General features: G+C 28.5%; 1 protein-coding gene across 1 annotated transcript in view; it reads right to left on the reverse strand.

Moving 5' to 3' along the window:
* The window catches only part of LOC126734705 (agrin), a 323,970-nt gene that overhangs the window by 33,409 nt on the left and 271,436 nt on the right, over positions 1–19,125 (reverse strand). The window lies entirely within an intron of this gene.

The raw sequence follows: 19,125 nt of genomic DNA on the forward strand, positions 1-19,125 counted from the left end.
TAATTAAAAAAGGCTTTTTTCCCGAGGTATTTCTGTCTTTCTCATTTTGGGAAAGAGCAGTTTTATTCCATCCAAGCAGTTAAATAGATTTGACGAAATTCCTCTGAAAAATCATTGTTTTTTGTTGATATTATCTACTCCAATAACGCTGCTTTTATATTAAATATTATTTATACATAAAATTAGATTAAATTTAAGTAAACAGTGTTAATAAATTGAATATTACAGATAAATTTACTGCAAAAACATTGTCTTACATCAACATAACCTTTACCACCCCCACCCACCCCAAACATTTGCCCAGTAAGAAATTCTTTTGAAAAATTACAGTTTTTCGTCCATAATATCCATCCTAATAGCACTGTTTTTGGATTAAATATTTATTAATATATAATTATATCAAATTTAAATAAACAAACTGTGTTATTAGATTAGATATTAACGACGAAATTAGCTGTTATTCATGCGGATTATTTAAAAAAACAATAATTTTTGAAAACAATTTTTTACTGGTAAATTGTGTGGGGTGGGTGGGGGGATAAGGGTAAGGTTAATGAAAAATGTTTTTTTTTGTAGATAATAATTGCCTGAGAGAAAACTGCTTTTTAAGAAAATTATAGGTGACAAAAAAATCTATAGTTTTTGTATCTACACTTTATACAAACTTTTCAAGTAAAACGTAAAAATTGCAGTAGTTTTACCATTTTTTATCGCAAATAAGTGGAAATTTAGTTTTTTAACATAAGTCAATAAGTGTTGAAAAATTTCAGTTTTATAGACAACTTTTCTTTATCTATAGGTTCAAAATTATAGTTTTATAATATTATCTAGAAGCTAGAGAGCACAAAATTTAAATTGTTTTTTATTTTATTTATTTATTTTATATTTTCGTAATATGAATTTAATAATTAAGTTTCATAGAAGAACGAACTAAATCCCTGAGAAAATCTGCAATAAAAGAGAATTTTAATGAATAAATGGTAACCAACTTTGAAATTTCTTAAAAAAATTAGTTTATATTCCAGATTTAAGGATTAAAACTGACAAGAACAACACCTAAATTACAAAGTTTGAAACAGTAAATAAGTAAGTTTTTAAAATAAGTAAAAATATAGTTTTTCAATTAAAACTATTGGTATATTTATCAACGGTATGCATTAAAACATTCTGCCACCCAATCTAGCCATAACACCAAATTTTGGCCAACCAAAATTGATGTGGCTACTTCGAGTGACATAATGTTATTGTATGGGCTAGATTGGGGGTGGCAGAATGTTTTCGACGCAGAGGATATCTATTATAATTAACAAACAATATGTTTGATTGATTTTTGTATTCAGAAAGATAGATTTTATTTTAATTAAATTGCGATTTATATCCATAGAAATAGACTAGAGAATATAAATTAAATTAGACATTACATTTTTAAGCAAGGATCAGTACGTAATATTTGAAAAGGCCACATACTAAATAATATATCATGTGTTAAAAACTATGTAACTTTATAAATGAGTTCCCCTTAGAGAGTCTTTTGATGAATATATTGATTAAATAGTTAGTTTTAAATATTTGTATATTTTTTAAATATTAGGTATATTTTGCAATCTTTATAACTTGGTTTTGCTAACGAGATAATGATATTTAGATATCGTATCGCAATGATTGGTATATCATATTTTATATGTATATAAGGGTTTATAAAAAAAGGGGTATTAATTTAAAATTTAAGTTCAAACACTTTCAAAGACACGCAGGACTTACCTATATTTAGATACATACATATGTAAGTACATACTTACTTATACTAGGGTTTAAAAATGGATATAAATACATATAATTATTATATAAATGTATATTAAAAAAATATAAACTAATCCTTCATATTATACATAGCTGTATTTTATATACATTAATTTACCTAAGTTTAATGTAGTTTAATGTGCATCGCCATGTTTTAAGGCATTGGGACGATTGTTTTTTGCCAAATTATGTGGCCGTTTGGCCCTCTTAGAAGCTCTTTTGCATCCCCTTACTACTCCTGGTCTTCGTCGAGCAACAGCAGTAGGTTGCACATTAATAGCTGATCTCCTTTTAACTTTAAGTAGGCTGCAGCTTCCAGCTGTATTTAAAAAAAAATTCCCAAGCATTTTTTTGTTTTAATTGAGCTCAGTCGTGACATAAATTTGGTTGAAGTGGTACCAAATTTTACATGATTTTGCTTCATTAAAATAATAAGTGAGGTAATAAACTGATCCTCACTAATATTCTCTTCTTATCATATTGACTTACTGTTAATTAATTCAATTAATTTAAAATTAACCGCTATACAGTACTTAATCGTTCGCTTTTATACACAACCAGAGTCAAATACAACTAGTACAACTACGCCGTGCCGTGGATCAAATATGCAAATATTCGAGTATTCAAATATTCGAATATTTGTTGAAATGAATAAACTTTTTTGCAAAAACTCGATATTTGAATATTCGAATAAACCGAGTTTAATTCCGAGCCTTAATCCTGAGGTTATAATTATTGCCAAAGGAACTGCACCAATTTGACAAGGTGTCAGTAAAAACGTTAAGCAATGATTTAGTGAACCGCATGATGATGTACTGTCAACAAATACTATATCTTTGGCGAATGGCAAATTATGTGCTCTTTGCGTAATTTTAGTTACTACTATGAGAGCAAATGGGTTTTCTGAATAATTTATACTTATCCCCTTTGATTAAAACTCTCCTTGCTTCTTAACAATTTTCTAAAAACAAACACACATGCAGTTTTTCAAAACTAAATAGGTATTTATTTTACTTTGTTTTTGAGGAAATTAGATTTTGTATTAATTTTATTATTATACCTACTCGTAAGTTGTAATAAAACTAAATAATATCAAGGGTCTAACTCAGTCAGAGGGGCGTATCCGCCAAAAAGTAAATTTTACAGGAGAGATGAAAAACGTTTATTTAATATATCGTAAATGTTTAATTATTTAAAAAAAGATAAAAATGTACCCTTTAGGGGTATTATATACCCCTAAAAGGCATATTTCAAACATTAATGATAAATTAATTAAATGTTTTTCATTTCTCCTATAAAATTTACTTTTTGGCGCATACGTCCCTATGACGTTAGACCCTCGATATGTAAAATGTAGGTATAAGCCAGTTCTCAATCAGAAAGCAAGATTTAGTTTTGTTTTAAGAGTTTATTTTTAAAACAAACTATTGTACTTCTCGTATAGCAAGTTTGCACGAAAAGTATTTTCGCTTACATTTGAATACTGAAACATTAAAGGTTATTGTTTTATCGTATCCATCATGAATAAATATCAATCTTAAATAAAAATGTCTTTGCATAAATGTTACCAATGGGCGGGAAATCAGCACAACACTCAACGCAACCAAGCACTTCTAGCGGACAAGTGCATCCTCAAGCCTCGACAATCTCGACATTCTGACCCCTGATGTAGCGCATACAATAAATAACATTATGCCACTCAAAATAGCCACATCGATTTTGATTGGCCAAAATTCGGGGCTATGGCTAGACTGGGTGGCAAAATGTTTTAATGCCAACGGTATATAGTCAAGTTTTATTATAGTGTATCATACACAATTCTGTTTACAAAAGGGATTTAAAAAATTGACCCGGGATTTACGTATCTAGTTTTTAAACTCAATTACTATATCTCGAATATTTGACGAAATGACACCGATATGTGCCATTGTGTAGGATACGATATACTTTCTTTCTAAAATGTTTTCCCTTGGTTTGAAATTAATTAAGTGCTGAATGCTAATTAAAAAAAAGGCTTTCTTCCCGAAGTATTTCTGTCCTTCTCATTGTGGGAAAGTGCAGTTATTCTTTTATTCCATCCAAGAAGCTTGAAAAGAGAATACACTTTCCAAAAAAGAATTTTTTTTTTAATTCTTCCAAGTTCCTGGAATTAAAATAAAGGCATTTAGTCCAGGTAGTTCAGCTTCCTAAAATTAAAAAAAAAATTAAATGTTGTCACGTTTTTTAACTATCTGGAAGAAAGGCCTCCATTTTGTTTTTAATTCCAGGCAGTAGAAGATATTGTAGAAAAAAAATTTTCCAGCCATTTGATTCTAATTAATTCAACTGCTTAAAGGGCAAAAAAGCAAATGGTACAACATTATTTTCTTGAATGTATTAAGGTCAACAATATCCACCGTAGATAAAAATGAATATATAAAAAATATCTGATGCTCTGTATAGCTAATAAAATTCTTCTTATTTTTGTAGGCTTATTTTATTCATTATATATTTTTTAACGTTTTAATTTTGGTCATTTCAAATCTCATATATAAAAATATTGTTTAAATTTGATGTAGTCGACATGCAATGGCACATAATATATAATATTTCGTAAAATAATCGAGATGTAGTAATTGAGTTTAAAAACTAGATATGTGTGTATAGATATTTAAATGCCGAAATTTTCTTCCCTTGTTATATACAGAATTGATTGATAAACATACCAATAGTTTTAATTCAAAAACTATATTTTTGAACCTAGATAATGAAAAGTTGTCTAGAAAACTGAAATTTCTTCAAAATTTATTGACTTATCTTATAAAACTAAATTTCCACTTATTTGCAATAAAATTAGGTACAACTACTGCTATTTTCACGTTTTACTCGAAAACCTTAAGGTTATGTGAGTTAAGTATAGATACAAAAGGTATAGATTTTTTATCACATATAATTTTTTTAAAATGCATTTTTTTCTTAGGCAATTATTTTCTGCAAAAAAAATATTTTTCATTAACCTTACCCTTACCCCCCCACCCACCCCACACAATTTACCAGTAAAAAATTGTTTTCAAAAATTATTGTTTTCTAAAATAATCCGCATGAATAACAGCTAATTTCGTCGTTAATATCTAATCTAATAACACAGTTTGTTTATTTAAATTTGATATAGTTATATATATGTTTATTAATAAATATTTAATACAAAAACAGTGCTATTAGAGTGGATATTGTGGACGAAAAACAATGATTTCTCAGAAGAATTTCATCAAATATTTGAAATGTGATATTGATTTTAAAAACAAGAAAATTTTTTGTTTCTTGTGTAAGCAGAATGATATATGTATACTCTACAGTTTAATAAACATACCTTAACGGTTGATAAATATACTAAACCTAAAAATTTACAACAAAATCACTTATAACGATAATAATATATGATGTGCTACTTAAGTTATAAGAAAATAAAGTCCTCTGTCCTCAACAATCTACATTTATAGTTATTTCCACCTTAAATACTAAGAATTTTACCCTTATTCTATATTATATTCTGCATTCAAGTATTCCTTGACCATATTCAGAATATTACTACTGTCTTTAGAGGTTTACTTTTTGTCGTTTTAATTATGTATATTCATATTTGCAGTTCCCACACCATTTACCGGGTGCCCACGCCGTATATTCAATAACTTCCGAGAGTCGTATATAAACGCATTAAAAGACACACAATGGGGCTTATATGATACAACAAGAAAGAGCCGCTAAATAACTTAATAGATTCTTAATGAGTTGAGAAAGCTGCTGAAAGGGACAGACGGTGGTTTTTAATAGTCTTCCTTGTGATCGGAACGAATGAAATTTTTAGCTTGAAAATGGAAGATGAGTGACTCCATTTACACACATATCCGGCTTAAAAGTGCATAAATAAGGAAACGATTTAATAAAACGCTCGTGCCGTCCGGCTACTTAGCGTAAATCAACGTCAAGGTAATAAAACGTTTGTAGGTACTTACTACATGCAGATTCCGTTTTATGAAATGAGAAAGTAAATTATGATTACGACACACGCGGTGCCGTCGCTTTAATGTGTATGTACTTTTTTTCTTCGGGTACCGCTACTGGAACTCTTCGTTCTTTTACGCTTAACGGTGGTTTAATCCATGTTTTTTTTGCATATTTTTGACTCACATGATACTAATTTAAACGTCAAACAAACTAACGGATGTTAGAGTCGGTAAAATTACTATTTACCGTCGAGAGAAACCGCATCATTTTCTCGTTATAACTCGGACGAAAAAGACGATTTTCAGCACGGTAATAAGGTGGTATTATATGGGTTACCACTGTCAAGGTGGGACAGTAAATTGCATTTTGCTATCGGTGAGTGTGGGATTTTTAATTGAAGACATATTAAACACCTCATTTTGAAACAACCACATTAGAGGCTATAATACTTAGCATCATCCAGTCCCATATGTTCGTAATAAAGCTGCATTAGTCGAAGAGTAACTGGTTAAAAGCCAAACGTATAAAAATCCTATTTTACTCTATTTCCTTTCTGTTGTTAATTTACATAATAGGACTAATAGATAAGGAATTGGAATGCTGAAGTCTGCTGCCGTATTTAAGCCATTTATCGTGAAATAATTTAAATAACGTTAACGTATATCAGCAAATAGCATTTGTTCACTCCTTACACCAGTATAAAAGAGTAATGGATTCAAGTTGAAAAAACAAAGATTTAACAATTTTTTGTTGCATTGTGTACGATATCATTTTATATCACAAAAGCTGAATGGAGAAATGCCAACAAATCATCAAATTTTTATGCTCTTCAATTGAACAAGTCCTTTATGGGGCATTTTTTCATACAATTTACACTTCTGGCTGATTTTACTCTAATTTCTCCTAAGATAGAAAACTTTATTCTAGACTGAAATTATGTACTCCAATAGTCAATTCTGGATCATCTGCAAATTATGTTTTTCTGGTATAGTTTGCACAATTATCCAGAGTCCAGGATCATCAGTTTTATGATCTATTGCTAGTAATTATTAATTTCGAAAAAGTAACAAAAATAATAAGAATTAATAGATTAAGATATAAAGTGAGAAATTGAAATCATACATCTTCCTGTATAAAAAAAATGCTGAAAAATCAATAAAAACGAAACAATTTTTAAGGAAAATCTAAGAGAATATTATCAGCAATCCTGCATTGGATCGCTAGAATAAAATGAAGGGATATAAAACAATAAGAGTGAATAATGTTTCTGCGAAAAATCAATAATTCAAATGAAAGAAAAAATCAATTTTGGAATGATTTTCTGAAATAAAATCAAGAAATTTCTAATAAAAGAATGTCAATAAAATCAATTATATAGGGTGTTTCTTAACCTATACGCATAAACTTGGGAAATTATTGCTAATGATAAATAATGACTAATAGTGAAAAAAAATTTAAGTAAAATATTTTTAGTTTCTGAGATAATTCTTTTTTTTTCACAAAAATGTAATAACTTTTTGCGTGTGGTTTAGCGGGGTAGAGAAACTGGAAATTTGCGGCCGAGGCCAGGGCAACATGGTGGAGCCATTAGACCTAGGCGCATTTTAAATCTGGAGAATTTGATTTTAGATATCATCGAAGACCATCCTGACATAAGCACTAGAATAATTGCAACGCAATTTGGATTATCACCAGTCACAGTTTGGCATGAATTACTGTATCCATTTCACGTCCAAAGGGTACAAGCTTTACTTCCAAGGGATCATGCGCCTCGAGTAAACTTTTGCGAGTGGTGGCAAACTTTACCAGGTACATTTTAGCTACGGATGAAGTCATTTTCACACGCAATGTATTCACAATTTTGGCAACACGCATTTTTGTGCAGTTGAAAATCCGCATGCCATGCGGCGAACAAACTTTCAACAACGATTTTCAGTAAATGTGTGGGCTGGAATTGTAAACGGATAACTTATTGGCCCTTTCATTTTGGATAATCGTCTAACTGGTGCTCTTCATTTACAATTCTTACGACAAAATTTGCCGGTACTCCTTGAAGAAGTCCCTCTTCACATTAGGCAGAATTTGGACGATATTTGGATCGAATGTGCCCCGAACGATGGATAGGCCGAGGTGGTCCAATTGGATGGCCTCCTCGATCACCCGACCTTAATCCGCTTGACTTTTATTTTTGGGGCCACCTAAAATCTCTGTTGTATGTAACCGAAGTTGACGCTGAGGAAATTCGACTACAACCTGGATTAGCTGCTGTCTGCAACTCTTGGATTAGGCGTGTTCAATTATGTATTGAAAGTCATGGAAATAACTTCAAGTAGTTACTATAATAGTTAAATAAACATTTATTTTGAAGAATTTACGTTTTTTTTTTAAATTTTAATTAATAAGTCGTTTATCACTATTTTTTTCACTATTAGTCATTATTTGCCGTCAGCAATAATTTCCCAAGTTTATGCGTATAGGTTAAGAAACACCCTGTATTTTTGAATAGGAAAAGAATAGGAATTATGAAATCTGAAAAGAATTTCTGGAAAAATTAAGAAAATTAATATTACTTTTGGTCAAAATTAAGAATATAGAATTAAAAACTCTCAAATAAATTCCTAGGATCAAATCAAGAAATTTATAATTAAAAGATTGCTAAAAATAATAAAATTTAAATAATATGTAAGAAATCAAGAATTTATAGTCAGCAACAAATTCAACAAATTTACCTGAAATAAAATCATTTTTTTTTTGAATAAACAATTGTTAAAGAAATTGGAAATAATTTAAAGAAAATGAAGAATTTACAGTCAGGAATCATGGAATAGATTCCTGGAATAATTTTTTTTTTTTTAAATTTAGAGAATTTTTAACATTTTTGGAAAAATCAAGAAATTAATTAAAGGAATCCAGAAATTTATAATAAAGAAAATGCTAAAAATTAAAAAAGCGGAAATAATTTAAAGGAAATTAGCAATTTACAGACTGTAGATTCTTGATTTTCTTTAAATTATTTTTAATTTTCTTGATTATCAGCATTTCTTTATGAAAAAATTATGATTTTATTCCAGGAATCCGTTGCACGACTTCTGACTGTAAACTCTTGATTTTTGCCAAAAATGTTAAAAATTCTTCCAGGAATCTATTCCATAGTTCCTGACTGTTTAATTCTTTATTTTCTTCAAGTTATTTCCAATTATTGGATTATAAATTTATTGATTTTATTCTGGGAATTCATTCTAACATTTCTAATTCTAGATTCTTGATTTTCCAAAAATGTTATTAATTTCCCGGATTTTTAAAAAAATATTTTTTTTTGTTATAAAATTTTTGAATTCTAGGATTTCAGTCAAGGAATCTGTTGCAAGATTGCTGACTGTAAACTATTGTTTTTTGCCTATTTATTTCCACTTTTTTGATTTGTATTGTTACAAATGCCTCGATTTTATTCTCGGAATTTATTCTAATATTTTAGTTTTGAATTCTTGATTCTCTCCCCAAATTTTAACTTTTTTAATAGAAATCTGCTGTATTTAAATTCGTGATTTCCTTTAAAATAGCTCTGCTTTCTTAATTTTCGACAATTTGTTATTAAAAATCTCATGATTTTATTTTTAGTTAAATTCTTGATTTTTTGATTTCTAATTCTAAATTTTCGATCTTTTTTTCAAAAATATTAACTCTCTTGGTTTTACAAAAAAAAATAATTTTATTCCAGGAATCTGTTGCATAATTGCTGACTGTAAATTCTTGATTTCCTTTAAATTATTTCCGCTTTCTTAATTTTTAGCATTTTCTTTATTATAAATTTCTTGATTTGACCTTTAATTAATTTCTTGAATTCTTGATTTTTTAATTTTCAAAAAAAAAAATATTCCAGGAATCTATTCCATGGTTCTTGACTGTTTAACTTTTTATTTTCTTTAAATTATTTCCAAGTTCTTTATCAATTTTTTATTGAAAAAAAAATTTTGATTTAATTCCAGGAATTTGTTGAATTTATAGTCAGCAACAAATTTTGCAATGCAACAAATGCAACGGATTTTTGTCGAGAAAATTTTTAATATTTCTGGCAAAAATAAGGATTTTAGAATTAAAATGGTGTATTGAATCCCTAAAATAAAATTAAGAAATTTATATTTAAAAATTTGCTAAAAATCAAGAAAGTGAAAACAATTTAAAGAAAATCAAGAATCTACAGTCAGCAATTTATGCAATAAATTCCTGGAATCATATCATTTTTTTTAAATCAAGATAATTTTTTTTTTTTGGAAAAAATCAAGAATCTAGAATTAAAAATTCTCAAATAAATTCCTAGAATAAACTCAAGAAATTTATAATCAAATAATTGGAAATAACTTAAAGAAAATAAAGAATTAAACAGAAAGAAAATAAAAAATTAAGCAATCAGGAACCATAGAATAGATTCCTGGAATAATTTTTTTTTTTGAAAATTAAAAAAATCAAGAATTCAAGAAATTAATTAAAGGTCAAATCAAGAAATGTATAATAAAGAAATTGCTGAAAATGAAGAAAGCGGAAATAATTTAAAGGTAATCAAGAATTTTCAGTCTGCAATCACGCAACAGATTCCAAAATTTACTCCCTTAAAAACCAAGAGAGTAAATATTTTTGTAAAAAAATCAAGAATTTAGATTAAAAACTCCTAGAAACAATTCTTATAATAAAATCAAGAAATTTCTAATAAAAGAATGTCAACAATTAAATCAATTATATTCTTGAAAAGGGTTATGAATCCAGAATTATGAATTCCTGGAAAAATTATTTTAATTAAGTATTTGTTTATAATTTTGAAAAATTCGAAAAATTTGGAGAATCAATAATATTTTTGGTCAAAATCAATAATCTAGAATTAAAAACTCTCAAATAAATTCCTAGGATCAAATCAAGAAATGTATAAAAAAAAAATTGCTAAAAATTAAATAGTTAAAAAAAATCAAGAATTTACAGTCAGGAACTAACCATACAATACATTCTTGGAATAATTTTATTTTACAAATCAAGAATTTAAAAATCCAGAATTATAAAGCTGGAATTAGTCCCTAGTATGCAATCAAGAATTTGTAATAAAAAGATTGCTAAAAATAGAAAAAATGGAATTAATATGTAAGAAATCAAGAATTTATAGTTAGCAATCGTGCAACAGACTCGTGGAATAAAATTATTTTATTAGAGAGTAAATATTTTTGTAAAAAAATCAAGAAATTGGAAACAATTTAAAGGAACTCAAGAACAGTCAACAATCACGTAATAAATTCCTAGAATAAAATTAAATTTTTGTTTCTAAAAATGTAGAGAATTAATATTTTTGAAAAAAAAAATTAAAAATTTAACTAAAAATAAAATCAAGAAATTTTTAATAAAAAATTGACGAAAATGAAGAAAGTGGAAATAATTTAAAAGAAATGAAAAACTTACAGTCAGGAATTATGCAAGGAATTCCTGGAAAAAATTAATTTTCTTTTAATCAAAATTTATTAAAAATCAAGAAAATGCAAAAAACTTAAAGGAAATCAACAATTTAAATACACTAGATTTCTATTAAAAAAGTTAAAATTTGCGGAGAGAATCAAGAAGTCAAAGTTAAAATACTAGAATAAATTCCGAGAATAAAATCAAGACAGTTGTAACAATAAAAATTAAAAAAGTGAAAATAAATATGCAAAAAATCAAGAATTTATAGTCAGCAATGTTGCAACAGGTTCCCGAACTAAAATTTATAATAAAAAAAATATTTTTTTTTTAAATCCAGGAAATTAATAATATTTTTGGAAAAAATCAAGAATCTAGAATTAGAATCGTTGGAATAAATTCCCAGAATAAAATCAATAAATTTATAATCCAAAATCTCTTTAGAAATTAAGAAAGTGAAGATAATTTGAAAGATATCAAGAATTTATAGTCAGCAATCGTGCAACGGATTCCTGGAATAGAATCATAAATTTATCGTAAAGAAATGCTGATGATCAAGAAAATCATCTTATTTTTTAAATCAAGATAATTATTATTTTTGAGAAAAATCAAGAATCTAGAATTAAAAATTCCCAAATAAATTCCTAGAATAAAATCAAGAAATTGATAATCCAACAATTGGAAATAACTTAAAGAAAATAAAAAATTCCAAAAATTAAATGAAATAACATTCAGCAAGCAATGGATTCCTAAAATAAAATTGCAATTCTTTTTTTTTAATTAAGAGAATTATTAATATTTTTGGAACAAATTAAGAATTCAGAATTATAAATCAAGGAATCAACAATTTAATTAAGAATATAATCAAGAAATGTACAACCAAAAAGTTTCTAAAAAATAATTCAGTAATAAGGTATAGTAAATAAAGTAATAACAGTAGTTTCTTCTAAAACGTTATAAAAGCATATTTGATTTGATTGCTATGAAGTACCACTTAAAGGTGAATCCTGTTGTGCGTATGACGTACTTCGCATTTCTTGTGGCTTTTTATGCATAAACTTAAGAAATTCAATAAAAATCTTATGACATTACGTATTTTGCTATAATAAGAGGGATCACGAATTCCTGCTTCTGGGCATAAGGCGATACCCACCAAGACGTATATAAGAAAGACGGGAATATAAATCATCATCTTCGGGTACGACTTAGGTGGCAACAGAACCACGCGATCTTCACGATCTTATCTGTTACACGACCGTCTTGTTTCCGCACAAGTGTTACCTACCATTTTCCTCTTTGTTCTATAATAGAATATGCATATATATATACTTTATTTTAACGTTGAACCAGGTGGTTTTATAGTTCAATTTATTTAAAAGTTTCTTATTCAATACACCCTTGTTCTTCTTATCTTAATCTTGTTTTCTTGGCACATAATCTACATAAAGTCCTGTAGGGCACGTAAATCTTATTTACCGCACGCTTATAATCTCCGATATTCTATATAAGGCACACTGGGTACAATGTTACGCTGATACCGGAAACGTTTGTGAGTCCAACGAAATACTTGATTTTTTTTTCAATTTTATGTCTTCTAAAGTACTTCCACGTTGATAAATTTTAATTAAAATAATGTCGGGAGCGAGAGATACGCGGGGCAATTGAATGTTGATAAATGAGCGGCTTAAGGCAATAAACGTTAATAATACTCATTTTCTCGATAATAAGTAAATTCTCGATAGGTTGGCTGGTGCTTCCGTTCGTCTCGATTGAATTGTATAAGAAAAAGTGCGACAGGAAATAGTGCCCTAGAAAAATTTATGAAAGCCATTTTAATGGTTGACCAGTCAAGCAAAAGAGTCATTAGTTATAAAGTCCAAAAATTGTTTTAAGAGACGTACGTCAATGTCATTGTCAAGTACAATTATATGTATGTTTGGCTCTTTCAAAATGGCGGACAGCTTTGAGTTTGAAAAATTCTTGACAAAAATTTCCGCGATATCCGGAGCTATTCAAACACTTTTAAATTCCTTTAACAATAAGACGTTCTAGCAGTGACTTTCTAAACTCTTCAAACTTTAATAAACTAAAAGAAAAAAAATTATTTAATTAAAAACCAAATGAATTGTTTCCTTTTATTATCTCTACATTAATTCCACTCCGCGGCGGTTTGTAGTAGACCACAGCGGTAAATTTCAATAAAAAAAAAACTATTAAATTAATACTCCGTATTTGTTACACCTTGTTAATGGCGGCCTTTTTTTATTCAATTTAATTTTTCATTAGTGAAACGAGAGTTTTTTTTTGGCTTCAAAGGTATGTGCTCCATTTTAATTTAAATTTGTAACAAAATTGTACTCTTGAACATATTGAATATAAATAAGATCATAGATTATATTTTGTCGGTGCTTGGGGATAATTCAACATAACCCTTGACTGTTAGCATATTCGATGCTTGGCGTTACCCCTTAATAATCCCGTTGCTGAATTATATTTGTCAAATATTAGTCAAATGACGAACTTTTAAATCTTAATTTTTCGTTTAATTGGACTAATAGGAACAATTGATGCATTATTAATTATAGCGCATTTTTTACATTAATTATTATTACTACAATATTTGTTTTTAAAAGTTTTAAGCCGCCTTAAAGTCAGTTCATTGACTAACCGCATGGCTGCTTCTTGAAACCCTTTTTATTATTAAATAATATGTGCCTCAAAATATGTGATTAACGAATAGCAATTAAACATATAAGGCACTTTATTTTTATAAATAATAAATTTAATTACTGCAAATTGTTTTTTGTTTTATTAGGCGTCGCCATTACAGTTTCCTGTATAATTATAACGTTGTCAAAGTCATCTATGATGTCACTGTCAAAAAAAGAGTTAACGCAACTTTTATGACGAACTTTTAAATCTGGAAAATTTCATTTAATTGCACTAATAAAATCAATTATCCATTATTATTTAAATCGTGTTTTTTAGATTCATTATTATTACTATTACAACTATTTAAAAAAATTTTAAATCGTCTTAAAGTCAGCTCATTGACTAACCGCATAGCTGCCCGTTAAAACCTTTCTTATTATTAAATGTGATAATGTGATGAAACATGTGATAAATGAATATCAATTAAACATTTGATTTATATAAATAATAAATAAATTATTGCATTTAAATGTTTTTATTTAATACTTTAATTGGAAGCTGCCGTTACAGTTTCCTGTAAGATGGTCATCTGACATCGCCGATGTCACTGTCACTGTCAAAAATGGGTTAACCTAACCTAACTTTTTACGTTATTAGCAAGTTTCTTTAATTACATTACATGAAAATGGTATTATTTGCTTGAAAGCGGTAAGGAATATAAACTAGTAATGCTTAGAGATCACAAATGTGCCTTTACTGTCCAAAATGAGACATAAATAACTTTCAACTGCTTAAAATAAAGTAGAAATGCTTTAAAAGTGTCTGAAAGGAATGAGTATGTGCCCGAAATGACCTTCAATTGCCTTGAAAAAAGGGGACAAGAATAATCTTTATCGAATTCATTATTTCTTCAATAGTTTCCTAAATGTATGTTACGCATTCTCCATTAATTCATAATAATAATCGGACTAATATTATGATTACAAATGCGTTAGACCAGGACAGAAACATCATACCAAAGGACGATTATTTAAATAATTAAATAAATAATATTATACTGTTATAATTGAAATAACATAATGAATGATATTATGGAACATTCATAAGTATAAGTAATTTCATAATTATTTATTAAAAACGCCTGGACTAAGATGCTGTTAAACAAAGACAGTTAGAAAGGAGGTCATATGTTAGAGCGAGACAGATAGTGATAATTTTCTTATAAAAGGCGTGACCCTGTAGTCCAAGCGCTTATGGTAATAATTTCGGTTAAAAGTAATGATTTTAATTACATTAAAAAAATGATCCAAAATTACTAATGGGTCTACCAATAGAAGTGATAGAAGTTTAGTGGGCCATGTACGCAAAATGGTATGTGTCAAAACGCGGATCAAGCGTCAGTTGTGTTAATTATACTTTAAAATTTCATCATGAATCGTTTAAGTCAAGAGGAACGTATAGCTATCGTGAAAAGGTATTACGAAAATGCGCAATCGGTTAGAGCCTGTTATCGTGCCCTTTTTGATTTTGACCAACAACAACGCGGTTTCTATTTAAGCACACATTATTTATTAATCAATCAATCAATTAAACTAACTTAAAAATACTCTCAACTGCCTGGAAGAAATAACAATAATATCATATAAAAAAATGAGAGTTCAAGTACATACTTCTACTTTTCCAGAGATTTGGAAGAGTGCTAAAATATTATAAGAGCGGTGCAACAAAAAAATATTAATAATTATAGACCTGTCTCCATACTGTCCAACTTTTCGAAGACCTTTGAGGCCTTCAAAATCATATATCTGTTTTGTATAATTAAGCATAAATTAAACTCAAGATATGTCACACATCAGCAAAATAAATATAAATTATATGTTATAAAATGCGACTCTATTGACAATAAGCAAAAGACATGGTATATGTTGATAATCATGTTTTGCCTATACGCATTTCAGATATGGGAATTGAAATAGTTTCTTTATGGTTGTATTTTAAAGTAATTTTAAAAGTATCAGTGCACTAGAACATAATAAGCATTTTACAAAGTTCTATATTTAACTATTTTGCTATACATAGTTCCTAATGAATTTACAGCTGCAGCAAATTTGCATATGTAACTAATTAACAGTAAAAGAAACTTGAAAAATTATCATCAATATACTACAGAAGTCAATGACAAATTTGCTAATTATTGTATTGAACTGAACTAATTGTCATAAACCTTTGCACATACATGTTGCAACAAGTAAGAGCATGACAAAAGTTGGAATTTAGGTAGATGTAAATATTATGTACTATACAAATCTTATTTAAATAAATAAATAAACATAGTAAAAAATTCGCATTTTATTTCCCTGCATATGGAGCCATTTATAATTTCTGCCAGGCATTTAAAACGTCAAAAAAATACGTTAAACTTAATGATACCCTCAGCGATCTATTTTCGATGAATCTTCTGTGTTTTTTTTTAAAAACAGTTACTGGTATTGTACAAAATTAAGGAACTTTCAAAAATTCATAACCATAAGAAAGAATTATTACAATTGTAGCATGTCAACGATTAATATTTTAATAAATGCTTCATATTTATTTAAAAAAAAATCATTTATAGAATTTTGGGCAAAAACGTTGGCACTTCATTGGCAATTTTAAGATATTTCTTCACAAAGAACTAAATTGGACTATTATGTCAATATATATCAATCAATATACTATATATCAATCAAAAATTCTAAGACATAAAGACTAATGCTAGTTAAAAAAAACTTAACTTACTTACCTCACTTGGGGTTCGTATTTTTATGGCATTTTCGAAAAAAATAAAATAAGCGTAAGGAAAAATTAAATTCCTGGCCTAAATAAAGCTAACCAGGATACTTTAAAGCACCTTTCCAGAGAATTTTGACTGCGAAATAACCTGGAAAGGTGGTTAAATGATCAACTGCTAAGATGATTTTAATGGAATATTGAATAATGCTCAATTCGAAAATGACCTGTGAAAAAAAATTACTAGACTTGGGGTTATAGGCGAAGTGAGTTAAATAAAAAAATGTTATATATTTAACATTTTTTTCCTAGGCAATTTTGCTCACAATGAATTTTTTGGAAATAAATATAATTTTTTTTTAAGGCATCTCCTGTCCTTTCCAGGCGGAAAATTCGAATGTGTTTTTTTACTGTTTGAACATTAACCTCACTGTCAGGTCATACAATTTCCGCGTCATGGTTGGTTTAAATACAAAAAAAAAATAAAAGAACCCGAGCGGGTAAAACGACGCTTGGAAAAATGTCGATGTTATATTGGACCGAATGATCCGAGAATCGGTTGTTCGTCACAGTTCGCTCACCACCAGAGAGCAGTTCATTAGCCTGCCCCGCATGTAATAAACGTTATAAAATGTGTCAAAAAATCGGTTAAACGCACGCCATTGGATTATCGCGTCATATAAAACGATTTTACTTATCACGTTAATTAACTTACTACACTTGTGGTACACTAGAAGGGATCTTCAAAAAGGAAAACTTTGATGACAAAGGAAATATGGCAATAATTTCCTTTGTGGACAGTTTTGGAATCTATTTATGAAATACCTACTTTTGAAAAAGTGAAACAAATGAGATATTTTTTTGAGAAAAATAGTTATTCTTGTTTTTTAATTTTTTTCCCACTTTCCTATAGGAAATAGAGATTTTTGTAATAAGACTTTTTTGTTTATCTTTTTACGGTCAACATGCAGCAAAAAAAATAATTAAATTTTGATAACTTTTTAAAAATTTTGCAAATTTCGAGGTCAGTTTTGGCCTAAAAACCAAAAAAAATTAATAACTTTCTTTTGGTTCTTTTTTGAGAAAAACGTGTAAAATACTTTTAGTTCAAGCGTGAGATTATACATCCACTGTTAAAATAATTTTTTCTTAATTTCTTATAGGTTTTGAGAAAAATGGTTTTCTTAGAGAAGGGATTTCAGGTTTTTTGCTCAGCACGGTTTTATTCCTAAAAGGTCGTGCATCACTAACCTCTGTAATGTGACGCATTTTATTTCTTCAGCCCTCGATAGAAAAAATCAGGTTGATGTGATGTATACTGATTTCAGTAAGGCTTTCGATCAGATAAATCATAGCATTCTGCTGGAAAAATTGAACAAGCAATTCAACTTCTCAGAAAGGCTAATTTCGTTGCTTTCGTCATACCTTATTGACCGTCTACAGTTTGTTGATGTGGAAGGTTGTAGATCTAATACCTTTGTTTCAACTTCTGGAGTCCCACAGGGATCCAATCTCGGCCCACTTCTTTTTATCTTTTATATTAATGATCTTATAGAATTGATTTCCTGCTTTAAACTAGCTTATGCTGATGATCTGAAAATATTCTGGTGTATCAATATTATTTTGGACTGCTTGTTCTTACAGAGTAACTTGTTGTTGACGTATATCTCTTATTTTGTTTCCAAATTGGCCTTCTAGACATTGGATAATTGCAGCTAACTTGTTTCAATCTTTTATATAAATTTAACAAGTTTGTCTTTAGTATCCATATTCAAAGTAATGAATTTATCAGTTATTGCTATGAATTTTTTATTAAAGTAAAACGTAAAAAACGCACACTTTTGAAAAACGCAAACGTGTCCTTATCTAATTAAAATGTGTAATTTTTTAATTTCCTAATAAATTTTTTTTTGTATATTTTTATTTATACGTGACTAATGCAGTCATGCATTTTTATTTTTGGGAATAAAAAAACATTTTGGCAGGGTCAGAAAATCGATAAAATAAACTCCTAATAAAAAAAAATATCTGTTGGAAAAATCCGAGATTAAAATTATTTTATTTAGTCAATGTGCAAACAGATTTAAAAACAGACCATTTATTTAAAAAGTATTCTACTTCTATTAAAGAGCTAGGGGTTGTATTCGACGATAAGCTCACATTTGTGCCACATATTGAACAGACAGTGACCTCCTCGTTGAAACTTCTGGGTTTTGTCATTCGAAATAGCCGACTCTTTATCAACTCAAACTCAATAAAACTATTGTACTTTTCCTTTGTTAGATCAAGACTGGAATACGGTTCCTTGGTGTGGTGTCCTTTCTATGAATGCCATGTTGGCTACATCGAGAGTGTTCAGAGAAGGGTTTTAAAGTTTCTTATGTTTCGTGCGGATGGAATATATTCTGTTAGGGGACATGATCATGATCTGATGTTAGGTAGATTTAATCTGCAATCTCTGGCCATTCTTATAGAAGTTGGTCAATA

This window comes from Anthonomus grandis, chromosome 3 (assembly GCF_022605725.1).
Source record: "Anthonomus grandis grandis chromosome 3, icAntGran1.3, whole genome shotgun sequence".
Taxonomy (NCBI): domain Eukaryota; kingdom Metazoa; phylum Arthropoda; class Insecta; order Coleoptera; family Curculionidae; genus Anthonomus; species Anthonomus grandis.